Source organism: Eublepharis macularius, chromosome 17 (assembly GCF_028583425.1).
Source record: "Eublepharis macularius isolate TG4126 chromosome 17, MPM_Emac_v1.0, whole genome shotgun sequence".
NCBI classification, from domain to species: Eukaryota; Metazoa; Chordata; class Lepidosauria; order Squamata; family Eublepharidae; genus Eublepharis; species Eublepharis macularius.
In genome coordinates this window covers 33892725-33907317 of record NC_072806.1, presented here as the reverse complement: position 1 = coordinate 33907317, position 14593 = coordinate 33892725, and the positions used below count along the sequence as shown (strand labels likewise).

The following is a 14593-nucleotide window of genomic DNA, read 5'->3' as shown; positions in this document are numbered from 1 at the left end:
CACTGTCTTCTGGTTGAGTTCTGGGTCAAGTTCTAGGTTCTGTTTTTGACGTTTAAAGCCCTTAGCAGACTGGGACCAACATACCTGCAGGACTGCCTCTTGCCATATGTTCCCCAGAGGGCGCTCCGTTCAACTGATAAACATCTACTGGTGATCCCTGACCCCATGAGGGCACTGGCCTGGTAGAACTCTTTCTCTGTTGGAACGTGGGCCCTGTGGGACTTGTTACAATTCCGCTGGGCCTGTAAGACAGAGATGGCCTGTGGTTGTGGTTGAAGCGTAGGCAAACTATCTGGCTGGCCTTCCTGCTGGGGGCTCTTTTGGCCCACCCTGCTTTGCCAATTGATCTGAGCAACCTACTGTGTCATTCCCCTCGATATTTGAGTGATTGGATTTATTGTCTGAGGAATTACAAATACCACATCTTTGGTGATTTGATTTTAAATTATGTTGTATTGAAATTGTTTACATTTTATTCGTATTTATTGTTTGTTTTAAGCTTTATTCAATTATTAGACTCGTGTTGTGACCCGCCCTGAGCCTGCTTGCAAGGAGGGTGAGCTGTTAAGTCCAATAAACTAAACTAAACTGGAAGAGTCTCACTGGGTCTTTTTAGTCCAGCATCCAGTTTCCAAAACTGGCCAGCCAGAGGCCTTTAGAAATCTCACAGGCAGAGCAAGAGGCAACGTCTGCCCCTCACTGTTTTGTCCTCTGCAACTGGTATTAGGTGATTTGAGTCCAGTGGTACCTTAGAGTCAGCAGTCATCCGGAAAGCCTCCCAACCAGCCTCCTGGCGGCGGCGGGGGGGGGGAGTCATGTGATCATTTACTGGCAGGGGGTGGTTGCAAGGCCACTGTCTGGGGGTGGTGTCAACGGGAATTCCGCTGTTTAATTGATGTTTTTAAATGTAAATTATGTTTTATTGTTGTAACCCACCCTGGGCCCGCTTGCGGGGAGGGTGGGATAGAAGTCCAATAAATAAATAAAATAAAGAGACCAAGAAGATTTTTAAAGGTATGAGCTTTTGAGAGTCAAAGCTCCCTTCTTCAGACAGCAGACCAATACGGCTACCCACCTGAAACTATTGGTGGCATTCTGACTCCCCATATGGAGATTCCATTAAACTAACAGGGCTGCAGCTACTGTCAGAGATCCAGCCCCTGATTAGGAATTTGTGCACTCCCTTTCATCAAAGGCATCTAATCTGGTGGCAGTGAGAGCCGCAAGTTAATTGTGGGCAGGGCTTTTTTTCAGCAGGAAGACGGTGGAATAGAGTTCCGGAACCTCTTAAAAATGATCACATGGCCAGTGGCCCCGCCCCCTGATCTCCAGACAGAGGGGAGTTTAGATTGCCCTCTGTGCCAGAGCAGCGTGGAGGGCAATCTAAACTCCCCTCTGTCTGGAGATCAGGGGGCGAGGGCCACCAGCCATGTGACCATTTTCGCCGAGGGCGATTTAAACTTTTAACCCCCCCCCTGTTCCAGCTGACCCAAAGTGATGTCATTGGCCCTGGGAGCATGCATGCACTTTGCGTGCGCACATGTAGTACCAGGGGCACCACCTCCCACCAAGAGTTGCCCCCTGTGTTGGCAACCCACTGAGTTCCACCACCTCTTTTCCCAGAAAAAAAGCCCTGATTGTGGGCAAAGAAACTTTTTCCCATGTGTCCTCAGTTTACTGCTCATCCATTTCTTTGGGTGACTGGGATTGAATATTCAGTCAGAATATTATGAGAAGGATGAAGATATTTTCTTTCTATTTTCTGAAAACCATTCATGATTTTGGTGCTTCCTCCAACCCATTTTAAGATGGCTTACAGAAAGTTAAAACATAACGTAAACTCAAGAGTAAAAACAATAAAAACAGGCAAATGAAATAACAAAGACTAGTCCATTCTAGGGCTGGACAGAAGAAACTTAACATCAGTTTGTGTGAGCTTTTTTGGAGTGGCTGCAGCTCAGTCTTAGAGGGCCTGGTTGGCACGTAGAAGGTCCCAGGTTCAGAGTTCAGGTACCTCTTGATAGACAGAGTAGACAATACTGTCCCACTGTTACCTTGCAACAGCCCTGTGAGCCAGGCTGCACTGAACAAGCATGGCTTGCCTTATATCTGCTCAATAAGCTTCATGGCAAAATGAGGGTATGAATTTCCTGATTCGTCCAGTACTCCATCCCCTACTTCCCATCGTTACTGTTTGCCTTTGTAGATCGCTGGCTCTTCGAATAGACAGAGATCGCTGGTCTACAGAAAAACTCTCAAACAAAACTCATGTAATGCTTGCTTACCAAAACCAACAAAACTATCTCAAAAAAGTACACAAGGGCCGTCGTCACACGGGCTTCTATTTAGCGTGAAAATGGCGCAATTTCCCGGCAAACACCCACCTTATTCCAACACTGATGCGATTTTCTCTCTTCTGCTTTGTGCTTGATAGTCGCGATATTTTGCACCTCAGTGTGAATACCTCACATCGATGTTTTTTCACCTCGCCATGCCGTAGGCCCACCCTTTTTCTCTCTCCTCAATCCCAGAATCCATTTCTCCCACGACTCCCCCTTTTTTTTGTAATAATGTCCTTATATCGCTATAACGACATCACACAATGAAAATTTTCTGCTGAAGAAAACAAGTAAAAATGACTGAATTGCCATTAGAGAAATTTTTTATTTTAACCCAAAACCACACCTCGCTAAAAATGGCCGTGTTCAGTCATTTTCCGGGGTTTTTTTTAGCATTATGGTTGGGCTACCGGCATGTTTATCTAATGTTATTCCGTTATAGCGGAATTAAACGCCAAAAAAAATTTAAAAGGGGGGGAGGAGCTGCTTCTGTGCCCATTAGAGAGAACGGAACAGAGCGCTTAGGTGTGGACAGCTGAGAGCACAAAAAAATGCGAGGTGACCCAAAGAAACGTTACTGTGCCGATATCAGCGATGACACTATATGCTGTAAATTTAATGGAACAGATGTCCGTGTGACGATGGCCAAGGTTTCAAGTTCCCCAGAATTCTTCATCCTCCCAAAAAGGAGAGAGAAGGGAGAAACAGTTTTCCTCTTTGACAATTAAATTTTGTACTTATATCTCTTAAAAGTGATGAAGGACCTCTTCCTTTGAAAATGGTTTGGGGGAGCTTGAGGTAAGCCAGGAGAGAAACTGGACTCTTATGACGTCATGTCAAAAAGCTGTAATTGCATAATAAAGGACAGTGGTGTGGTTTCTTTTAAGCAGGAGTTTATTTTCGTGTTTATAACAGTGTTATAAATGTGATTAGTTTTCAGAGTTCTACCTTACAAAGCGTTCCAATCACTCAGAAAGAATTGCACTAAAGAATATATTAAACTGAACTTGATTTTCCTTCTCTTCTTCCCTTCCCTTTTTTGGTTCCATTTGCCTGGAGCAAAATTTTTGGGAAAGCCCATAATGAATAACCTAAATGACTCAGTGAATGGTTTGGTGTTGGGGTGGAGTCAGGGTGCTGCTGGAGGGAGTGGAGTCTTTTTGGGATGGGCCAAGGATGTCACCCAGCTGGTCAGAAGTGAATCCTCATGGACTTGGGGAAGAGGCTGAGCGGAACAAAGGGCCAAAGCTCTCAGGCCAAGCAGAAATGATTCCCTTGATTCTGGCCCCTCACCCTGAGATGGAAGTGAAAACTTTAAACAAAATCCAGATCTGGTCAGGTCTTGCGATCCCGAACTGTGAAGTCAAACTGTACCGACACCGTACTATTTTTTTTTTTAAATTAAAACTTTGTGCCCAATATAGTCAAGGTTATGACTCAAACAAATATTTTATGTTTTATTTTGCATAATTTGGCATTGTTTACTATTTGATATTATCTGTTCTGGATCTGCTACTCAAGGAGAGGGACCATAAGCCTAAAGGCATGCTGGAGCCGCTAGAAATTTTGCTCAGCCACCCTCTCCTGGCAGCAATCATTGTCCACCCACTTTCAAGAAATCCTTTGCAACTAGAAGCTTGTTTCTTTGCTTGCTTGAAAATTACACAAAAAACCCAAAAGGGCTCCTCCGACTGTAAGTGAGCCCCCAACCAAAATGAACAAATAGCCAGAGGTAGAACAAAAATTACCACATAATCCTGAATATTTTTAAATATATTTTTAAAGTGCAATGTGCTAATGTGCTCTACTAGAAATATAGTGACAATAGACAATATAATGACAACAGTAGTATATATAGGATTCCAGGAGAACAATCCTAATATCCACTATCTATTGTACTGAGCAATGCAATAAATATCAATCAACAAATATAGCAATAAATAGTAAATATAATACAATAAATAACAATCATGAAGTATCCACAATTTCTTCCTAGGAAATCCGAATTTATGCAAAAGTCCAGCTGGTGAGGAATAATCACCTGGTGCACTCATAAGGGGAGATGGTGTGACCTCCTGATATGCCTTGTCACCATTTTGTGTGAATAGGGAATATGTTTTGGTATGCTTGGTCACGTGTACCGAAGCTGGAATGTATGCACATTTCCCTATTTATATAAAATGGCAACTGCATGCATCCAGAGGATGATGGGTAACACAATCTCCCTATATGCGCAGTCTGAGCACAAAAATTGTAATAGGATCCAAATGGAAAATAAGGGAAAGCTGCCTCTTCTGGTAAAGATCCCAAGCTTTACCAGTAGGATTGCCAGGCATGGCCTGACTACAGCAACACAAAAAAGGCTGTCCTGAAAAATGCAAGCAGATCCTCAGAAAACCAAATCAGGAGTACACAATGAATCCACCTCTAAGTGTACAATTTTTTTACATTTACTCTTAAAGTAACTAAGCGCTTATACAGAGTGCTATATATTTTTTGAAACTACAAAAATACAATCTGTACAACCGACTGTGCAAATTTATATCTTCTGAAAATATAAATTTGCACAGTCGGTTGTATAGATTGTATTTTTGTATGTCACGTGAGTTATCAGCTGTTTGTATTTGTGAATAGATGCTATTTATTGGTATATATACACATATGTCTATTTTTCTATGTAATTTTGATGAAATTATATTTATTCTGGTTTCAAAAAATATATAGCACTCTGTATAAGCACTCAGTCGCTTTAAGAGTCAGTGTAAAAAAACTGTACTCTTAGAGGTGGATCCATTGTGTACTCCTGATTTGGTTTTCTGAGGATGGCCTGACTGCAGGCAGGAGACTGGGGAAAGAAGGAGCTTATGGTTTGGGAGGTGTAATCTGTGTCCCCGTCACAATGACATCACTTCTGGCGTGACCCAGAAGTGACGTCATCATGCTGGAGGTGATGCTGTAGCAGTCACCCAAAAGTCTATGGTTTAAACAGTTTTGGGTGCATATTAGAGCATCACTCAGTGTGATGATGTCATTTCTGGGCCATGCCCCCCCCAAAACCGTTTCACCTGAGAATTTCTTCCTGCTGCCCAGCTGAACAGCAATGGGCAACAAGAGGTTTCCCAGTATAGCCAGAGAGGGAAGTCTCCAGCTGTACTGGGAGACCTGGCAACCCTGTTTACCACACATACCATTTACATTGCAGTTTCCATACACTTCACATATATTTTCACAGTAACCCTTACAGCCACGCTATGAAGTCGGTCAGTATTAGTATCTGTGTATTGCAGATAATGGACTGTGGCTAAGAGCAGCGGCTCCCTTTAAGGCCTCCTACTGAGTTCCTGGCATAGGTGAGGTTTGAACCAGGGGATCTCCTGGATCACACAGCTAATTCGTTTCACCACTGGAGAGTCACAGCTTATGTGCAGCTTTGCTGCCACTCTCCTGCCTGCTGCAGGCACGTCTTTCATTACAGAGGCCATATGAAGGCATTGGGATGAACGTATATCCTTCCGGCTCCCCGGGCCACTCACTCTCCACAGAACCAGTCCCGGCTCCAGCAGTGGCCTGGAGCATCAAAAACTTTCCAGTTCAGCAAAACTTTTACCCCCCTGGACTCCTTCCACATGTATAATGTCATAATCTTTATCCATCTAAGTCAGCCAGGTAGATGAAGATAGGCATTTAACTGACAGGGTCATGAGAGAGCAGGGCGGCGAGAGATACTGCTGTATCTTCCGCTTGTGGCGTCTTGACCTTCTCCCCTTGGCTGGGAAGATAAAAGCGCCACCAGAGGAGCACAAAGCCTAGTTGTGTAGTGTTCAGCAGCTCTGAAGTAATGCAACAAGCAACAATTCCTCATGGAAGGGCTGTGGTGCATCAGCTCATGGCATGGTATTTGCACATTCAGGTGAAAAAATGCCCTTTAAATCTCTAAAAGTTGGTGTGAAGGGGAATGTGGAATCCATGAGGCCTTGGCAGGAGTATATAGATGGCTGGATGGCATTGTGTAGCCCTGAACTAACTGTGTGCAGGGAGCATGGACGTTATGGGAGCAAGGCAAGTACGTTTGTCTCTGGCATCTGTCCAGACCAGGGTGCCTAATGAGTCTCACAGAGATGACAACACGACTAAGTTGTCCACTGTTTTCTTTCAAGAGCAAAGCAATTGGGTGGGTATGTATTTGAGGTGGCAGGTAAAAGCTGGATAACTTGTTTATGATTTATTGATATGTACAACATCGTCAGTAGGTGTGGTCATGTGCAGAATACTAGGTCCTCTGCCTTGAGGAGCTTACAGTCTGAAAAGTTAAGACAACACAGATGGCCAAGGGAGGGAACAAAGGCAGGTAGAGGGAAGGATAAAATCGGGAGGGGGGATTTGTTTAGTAGTTGAGGTTTAGTGTCTGTAGAAAAGGGGCATTGTCCCCAGGGCTTCTTGGACATGGTGGCCTTGGAGGAGGGATTTGAAGGAAGTGAGCAAGCGAGGGGCATCAAGTAGAGAGGCAGGCAGCAAGGGGAAAAAGGACCGAGTTGTTGCATGGACCACAAGACCTCTGGATGGCAGAGGAAAATGAGGGTCACAGGTTGGGAGGTTCCAGAATTTGGAGGGCTCTGGGTGTAAAGTGCCCAGCGCCCCTCCTCTCCGCACCACCAGCCCCCCCCCCTGCACATGCCTTCCTTCCAACCCATCAACTCTGTGCACCCTTCTCCCACCTCCTGGCCAGTCTTCTCACAGGTGCAACACAACACATGTGCCCTTTCCCTGATGATACTGGGTAGTACGTACAGCTGGAAGAAAGTGGGGTCAGGGAACTGCGAGCTCTTGGATCAGTGGCTGGGCAGCTGGGAGGTGTGTGGGCAGGTGGGTCAGTTGCACTAGGCCCCTCCAGACCCCCTGGGCCCTGGCAGGCGGGGGTGTATCTGGAGATTAGAGTGGTGAGAAGGTCAGGAAGAGCTTTGGCATTACAGACAAGCAGCTCGTGATGGATTTGAGATCCAGTGTAAAGGGAGGGGTCCAGGGGGCCAAAGGTGAATGACTCCAGTGGCTGAGTCCTTGAAGGGACCACCATGCAATGACTGGGTTGGTCAGCACTTGCTGCCCTAAAGTATAGCACATTCAGCTGTTAAAGAAAGTCCTGGCATGGGACTCTGGTCAGCTGCCCTGCCAAATGGGCAGCAGCAATCAGCAGAGAGGGGTTAGTTTTGCACAGCAGCTTTGGAACAAGAGCAGTCTATCTGAGAGAAGTTCCCCTTTTCCAAAAGGGAGGCAGCAACAGCAACTTACAGGCCCAGCTGTGATGCAAGCACCCTTTTTTGCGATGACGCGTGGTTTGGGAGATCTTCCTGGTGAAGTGTGTCCTCGGACTGCTGAAAAGGGTGTTCCACCCACTTGGGATGGGATGGGCTAAAGCAGGCAAGTGTGCGCATAGAGCAGTTCTGGAGGGGCAGGCTCAGAACTGCCAGATAGAGCAATCCAGCCCGTTGACTTCCTTGGCACAGTAAACACCATGTTGCCAGGGATCCAGCGGGTGATTTATTGTTGTGCAGGCCCACAAAAGATGTGCTGAACATAGGAATTTATTGCCCTTGGCATTTGTTTCATGAGAGGAGTCACACCTTCTTTTTTAAAGAGTAGATCATTGTGGCTTGAATAGCTGGGAAAGCCAGGTAGTGACTGAACGGCCTTGCCCGAGGCATTGTCATGTCAGTAAAGCAGCACAGAAGAGGAGAAGGAGACGTGTTTCGAGCCTGAAGGTGGTGCCTGAGAGCCAAGGAGGGTGCCTAGCAGAGGAGGGAAGAATAATGGTACCTGGGGGGTAGGGTTGCCAGCCTCCAGGTGACAGCTAGAGATCTCCTGGAATTACAACTCATTTCCAGCCAACAGACATCAGCTCCCCTGGAGAAAATGGCTGCTTTGGAGGATGGACTCTATGGCATTATACCCTGCTGAGTCCCTCCCCTCCCTAAACCCAACCCTCTCCAGGCTCCACCTCCAAAATCTCCAGGAAATTCCCAACCTGGAGCTAGCAACCATACGGGGTCAGGGTGACACACGTGGGGGCAGACTGAGGGGCCACTGTGTGGACCAATGCTGAGACCCGGGGCACAGGCGGCACCACAGGGGCAGCTCAGGTTAGCCCCAGCCAGTAGCAGTGACTCTGCATGCGGCTAACCTGTCTCCCCCTCCCCCTGCACTGCTGCCAGCCAAGTCAAAGCAGAGTGGAGCCCTGCCTGCCTGCGCTCCTTGTCACAGCAGCCAGGCCCAAAGGGGCACTGCAGGGGCAACTTGAGCTTGGCCTGCTCTGGAGAAGTTGCTTTGGGGGAGGCTCGGGAAATCTGGCACTTTCACCACGAGGTATGAGATAGTTTTCCTTAAAACAAATTCATTTCCATGCCAGTTAAACCCTCAGAACCCTCAGAAATCACTCCGGCTCCCATTTCTGCGGCAAGCCTTGTCAATCATGGCCCACTGACTAGAACAAAAGGAAGGCAGAACTTGGGCCTGGTTCCACTCATAAATAAAGCAGGAAACTGTATTCATATTTTTTCCTGTCTCTATGTCTGGAAGGCAGAAAGATAGCTTGGAATCCAGGTCAGCTAGCGGGCCAAACAAGCACTAGGTAGCATGCCCAGATTCCATGTGAAATGCAGCCAACTGGGCAATATGGCAACTCTCACCAGGACTCAACCGTGTGTGAGACACGGGCCCTGCCAAAGCAAGGACTGCTGGAGAATCTATTGCAGGAAACACAATGCTAAGGTTCCCTTTTTTCAAGCATCTTATAGGTAGGTCACGGTGTGTGACATGACCCATTCTGGCCTATTGCTCTCAAGAGGCTTCAGGACTGGATTACTCAACATTCCCTTTGCTGGTCAGAGTTGTTGGCCCACAGACTGGATCTCCCACCTGACACCTCCTCAGTTCAGGTCGTGGCAAAACAGAACCTTGGTTTTTCTTTTGCCACATCTTTCTAATGAACTCTTGCATTTTTTAATCCCTCTTTTTCCTCCAAGGACATAAAACTAAAAATGGCGGGTCACCCTGTCGTATGCCACATTATTCAAACTCAGAAGTTCCCCCAAATAATTGGGGCATTCCCAGTGTCATTTATGAAAGCATCCACAAGCTTTCATGAAGGGTGTGCCAGAAAAAAATTCAACATGGAGATCCCATTGCATGAGAGCTGCTTGCAGTTTTCTTTGCAGCTCTGTGTATGTTCACGCGTGCTCACGTGCATGTATTACTAATACAGTGAAGTCGTGAAATGGCACCATTTGTGAAATCAATCTGACTTTGTGGTATGTTCAGCTGGGAAACGTGGGTGATAGTTGCCCACGCCTGAATTTAGAACTGGTGCATGTTGCGCCGATGAGTAAAAGATCCCCTTCTATCACTCAGGTGTAGCAGATGAGGCCAGGGGCTGCATGTTTCGACCAGGCCTGACCAATCCTCAGGCTTCTTGCAGCCTCTCAGTTACAAGGGTGGATGGTGCATGTTTCCAGTTCCTTCTTCACCTGATGCAGAGGAGTGAGCCGTGTTAGTCTGTGGTAGCAAAATCAAAAAGAGTCCAGTAGCACCTTTAAGACTAACCAATTTTATTGTAGCATAAGCTTTCGAGAATCACAGTTCTCTTCGTCAGATGCCTGATACAGATGCCTCTGTATCAGGCATCTGACGAAGAGAACTGTGATTCTCGAAAGCTTATGCTATAATAAAATTGGTTAGTCTTAAAGGTGCTACTGGACTCTTTTTGATTCTTCACCTGAAGAGATCTCGGAGGTGTGGGTACATCCAGTAATCTGGACTCCAGCTTTAGGCTGCACAGGATTCTGGGTTCTGGGGCCCCTGTCAGGCTGGCCCTGCGGAGCCTCCAGCACGCAGCGTAGACCAAGAGCCAGCCTTGCCTTGACTGAAGCTACCTTAGTTGTTCCATCTGTGGTTTTGACATGGAAACAGTGTTGGCTTTTTTACACAAAAGCATCCCAGCCCGAAGGTCATTTTCCCACACGAGTGACATGACAGCTGGCCTGTTTGCCCACATCTCTGGTTTCTTCACAGCTCGGGGAAGTTATGAAATTTTCATGCAGGAATTAGGTTGTTGCTCATCTGGTACCTCCTTGCTCATAGTATTGACAGCACCACTGAAGCGCTTCAGGCAGAGAGCATCTCAGCGATGGCTCGGCTCTTTCGGCTCTTCCACTGCTGACAACATCAGAAGTGTTTTAACAGGGTTTTAATGGGCAGACTCTGTGGCTCCTCGGAGAGTTGCAAATAGCTGCCATGGAAAGGAGGGGAGGGTGAGGGAAAGGGAAGCCACTCACTCTCTTCTGCTGGAATGAGCTCGCCTGTGGCTGCCTTTTCCTCATCCAGAGGCCATTTCTTGAGACAACTGGAGTTCTGCATCAACAACAAGAGCCACCTTTGTGCGGGGGGGGGCTGTTGAGACACATGCAGGTGAGAGACAATTTCCGACTTTTGAAAAAGCCATCTCTGAAGCATTTACAAAAGAAGAATGAGCTTTCGAAATCAGGGGGAGAAATCACACTGGAAGAACCATGCCGGTTCACGATACGTTTTCAAGCCATTCAAAGGCTGCCTGTCCTCTGTGCAGGTGGATAAAGGCTTGAATGACTTTGATCAATGACTGAAGATGCAAAATCTTTCAGGGTCATATTTGAAGGTGTCTGACAACATTCCAAAGCATGCCAGGGCCCATCATTTCCCCACCCCACCTTGGATCCAACCTCCCAGGCTACAGTGCAGCAACTGAGTTATGCCAAGAGCATAAGGATGTGCATTTGTGTTATTGCTGTGCATGTTGTAAGCCAAGCAACAATGCATGGAGGCAGGTTGCTACTCAGAAAGAAGAACAATTCGGTTCAGTTCTCCAGGAATCCCGAGGCAATGAAATTTGGCACCCAGCACAACTCCCCATGCCCTCATAGACCTGTGGCATACTCACAGCCCTCCCTGGACCCATCAGGAACCCTGGCTGTGGCTCCAGGCCCATTTCCTAGCCATGCCATACTCTCTAATAGTTCGGCATGTGAGGAAGCTACTTTGCAGGATGCGTTTCCCTGTGGTGGTCTGGTCCTGATGAGGTTGTTCAGGGGGTGGGTCACGATGAGCCATAACCATCCCCCATCTTAGCAAGTAACTACCTCCCACTCGATCAGAAGAGACCTTGTCAAATCAGACGTTAACAGAAATGTGCCCATTTCCGTTTGGTTGTCTGTCTCCCTCTCCTTGATAGTCCAGAAGATGCTTCCAACTGTCTTGGACACTTCAAGTTGATTCATCTCAGACTTAGGGGGGAAAAATCAGCATGCAATACTCGGGAGAAGAAAACTGGAGGTCTAGATTTTATATCAATATCTTGCACAAACTAAGGTTGGACAATCCAGAGAGAAGATAAAATAACTTTTAAAAATGACAGGTTTCCACAGAAGCAGCATGTCATCCATTTTATTGGTGCCTGCAGCTACTTTTGAGCCTACTTCTAAACCTACATTGAAAAACTATACAGTGAGTGGCATCCTGTGTGAGTTGTGTAATATGATGGGATAATGTCTTTGGAAGCTGACTGCCATGGAGATCTCCTGGAATTACAGCCGATCTTCAGACTACTGAGATCAGTTCCCCTGGAGAAAATGGCAGCCTTGGAGGGTGGGCTCTGTCCTCTGTCACTGAGTTCCCTCCCCTCTGCAAATCTCACCCTTCCCAGTCTTCACCCCCAAATCTCCAGTAATTTCATAACTTGGAGCTGGCAGTCTTAGCTCAACTGTGTCTCCCTTGCACAGACTGAATGTGGGGAGAGCAGCTATATGGATGCGCCACCCACAGCCACCGCACAGTTCCCCTTTGAGCTAGAACAAAAGGGTTTTTTATCGGGTTTGAAAGTGGGGAAGTACAGGAGCTCCAAGAGTCATGCTCTGGGAGGATGTTCTCATTGCAGAGAAGGTCCCTCCCGAAGTGGAGACATCCAGCTGGCTGCACAGGGCAAAATCCCTGTGGGGAAGCAGGCAGTCAGGTCAGCCCTTCTACTACACGTCATCCCACCATTCCTCCATAGATCTCAGGGCAGCATGCATTAGATTAGGCTGAGAGAAAGGAGGATTGGCCCAGGGTCTCCCCTGAGTAGGTATCCCCAGTTGTAGTAGTAGTGGTGGTGGTGGTGGTGGTGGTATTTTTAATCCACTCTCCCCACAAACAGGCTCAGAGTGGAATACAACGTATATAAAATACATAAACATCTTAATTTAAAACCAGATAAAAACGTCAATAAATATATAATACAATTTAAAAAAAACCCACATATTGCACAATTCAGACAGCAATCCATGGAGCCGAATGGCCAAATATTAGATGTTAACAGAACAGGGGTTAACCCCTCTCCCCATGGCAGGAGGCCGACTTCTCGGCCTACCCACCTCAACCACCGTATGCCTAGCAGAACATCTCTGTCTTGCAGGCCTAGCAGAAAGATAACAATTCCTACTGGGCCCGGGTCTCCACAGGCAGAGATTTCCACCAGACGGGAGCCAGGGCCAAGAAGGCCCTGGCCCTGGTGGAGGCAAGGCAGACCTGGGGACCACTAAGAGATGTTTGTCCGCTTCCTTCTGGTCTGAAACTAGAGCTGCATCACACATACATTTCCATGCTTGGATGGCTACAGCATCACAAATCCAAAACCCTACATGCGCAGTGCCTTAAATGCAATGCTTTTGGGGAAGGGGGGGGGGGGGAAACCCAGCCTGCACATATGTGGTGGGCTGAACACTGTGCCCTACAAAACTCAAAAATTGCTTTCTGATGTGGAATTTGGAAGCCTGAGAATTTCAACATTATTTTTAAAAGCAATTTTCTAGTCCTCTTGCCTTCAAAGAAAAGCTTGAAAATGTGCGAACCCGTGACTTGTGATGTGACATGCCAGAATGGGTTGTTTGAGGCCAAGTTATTAACATTTGGCTTTTGTGAAAGTTTTGATGATTTTGATTAGCATGCCCACCCTGGCTACCCTGGACAGAATTAAGCCCAAAGAGAAACGTATCGGGATGCGGCGGGGAGAAAGAAAGCCTCCCTCCACGCCAACATCCCCTGTCACATGCAGTAGATTATTTCTCCTCTCTCCATATTTTCAGGCAAATTCTATTAAGCTGCTACCGGATGAACCCCAGTCAGTCCCGCTCATTTTCCCTTTTCTATAAAAGCTCATCACACATTAATGAGGAGAGGAGCAATCATGCGCCACAGAGCCACCCTGATGCACATGGCCCTCCTGCGTGCGGGGCGTCTGGAGGAAATGAGGATCATCTCTGTTTCATTTTGCTTTCCAGTGCCTCTGCCTTGTGCTCCCACCCCCACCCCCACCCACCCCGGTTTGGCCGTCTCCAAATTGGAAGGGGTTATTTACTGAATGTAATATTTATCCTGTGCAGCTTCGGACAAGTTCCACATGCTCCGTGTCAGGATTGGTTCCAGTCAGCTCAGCTGACTGCACTGAACGTTACCTTTTATGTTCATGTTTGCACCAAGTTGAGCAGCTGATCCGGGCTGCATTTGCAGCATGGCTAAGTTCGGCCTTTCTCAGGGCCGCACGGCCACTAAGGGCTTGTTACCACAACAGTGCTGCCATTTCAGGTTTGCACCCATGACAGGCAGAAGCGGGGCGGGGGGGGGGGAATTCTCGCTTTGTTTGCCCCTCATTTCTGAGGTCAGAAGGTACATTGAAGTAGTGCTGTTCAAGGGATCCCCAAAATCCCGAAAGCTGCACTGCAGAGCACGGGCAACCCTTAATCCCTTGTGTGTTGCCCTTAAATTGACACGATGAGATCCATCCGCTCGTCATTATCCCAACTGCGGCACCAGATTTTGCTTCGGTGGATCCGTTCTTGCAGTTGCAGAATTATTCCTCCTCCCTCTGTTGATGGTCAGTAAAGAACATGGCATGGAGGGCAGCTTGAGGATTCATCAGCCTCCTTCTCATTTTAATTCCCCCCAGTTTTAAGTTGTTCTATAAATATGTCTTTATGGATGTTGTTTGACTAGCTTAAAAACATCTAATTGAAACCAGTTGCTTAAATCTCTTTGGATCAAGAAGGCAGTAATAAGCAAAGAGAGAGCATCTTATCCCTCCAATCCAAAAACACTTAGCAACTGGTAACTTTGATGCATGTATAATCAGTTTATTTTCAGTTTCTTCTCTCATCTTTTGTTTTTTTGAAAAGCCCTTAGCTTTCTCTTGGCGTGAT

The 14593-nt window shown here is 46.9% G+C and overlaps 1 protein-coding gene across 4 annotated transcripts in view; it reads left to right on the top strand.

Moving 5' to 3' along the window:
- The window catches only part of BCAS3 (BCAS3 microtubule associated cell migration factor), a 745665-nt gene that overhangs the window by 559134 nt on the left and 171938 nt on the right, over positions 1–14593 (top strand). The gene's annotated exons all lie outside the window — the stretch shown is intronic.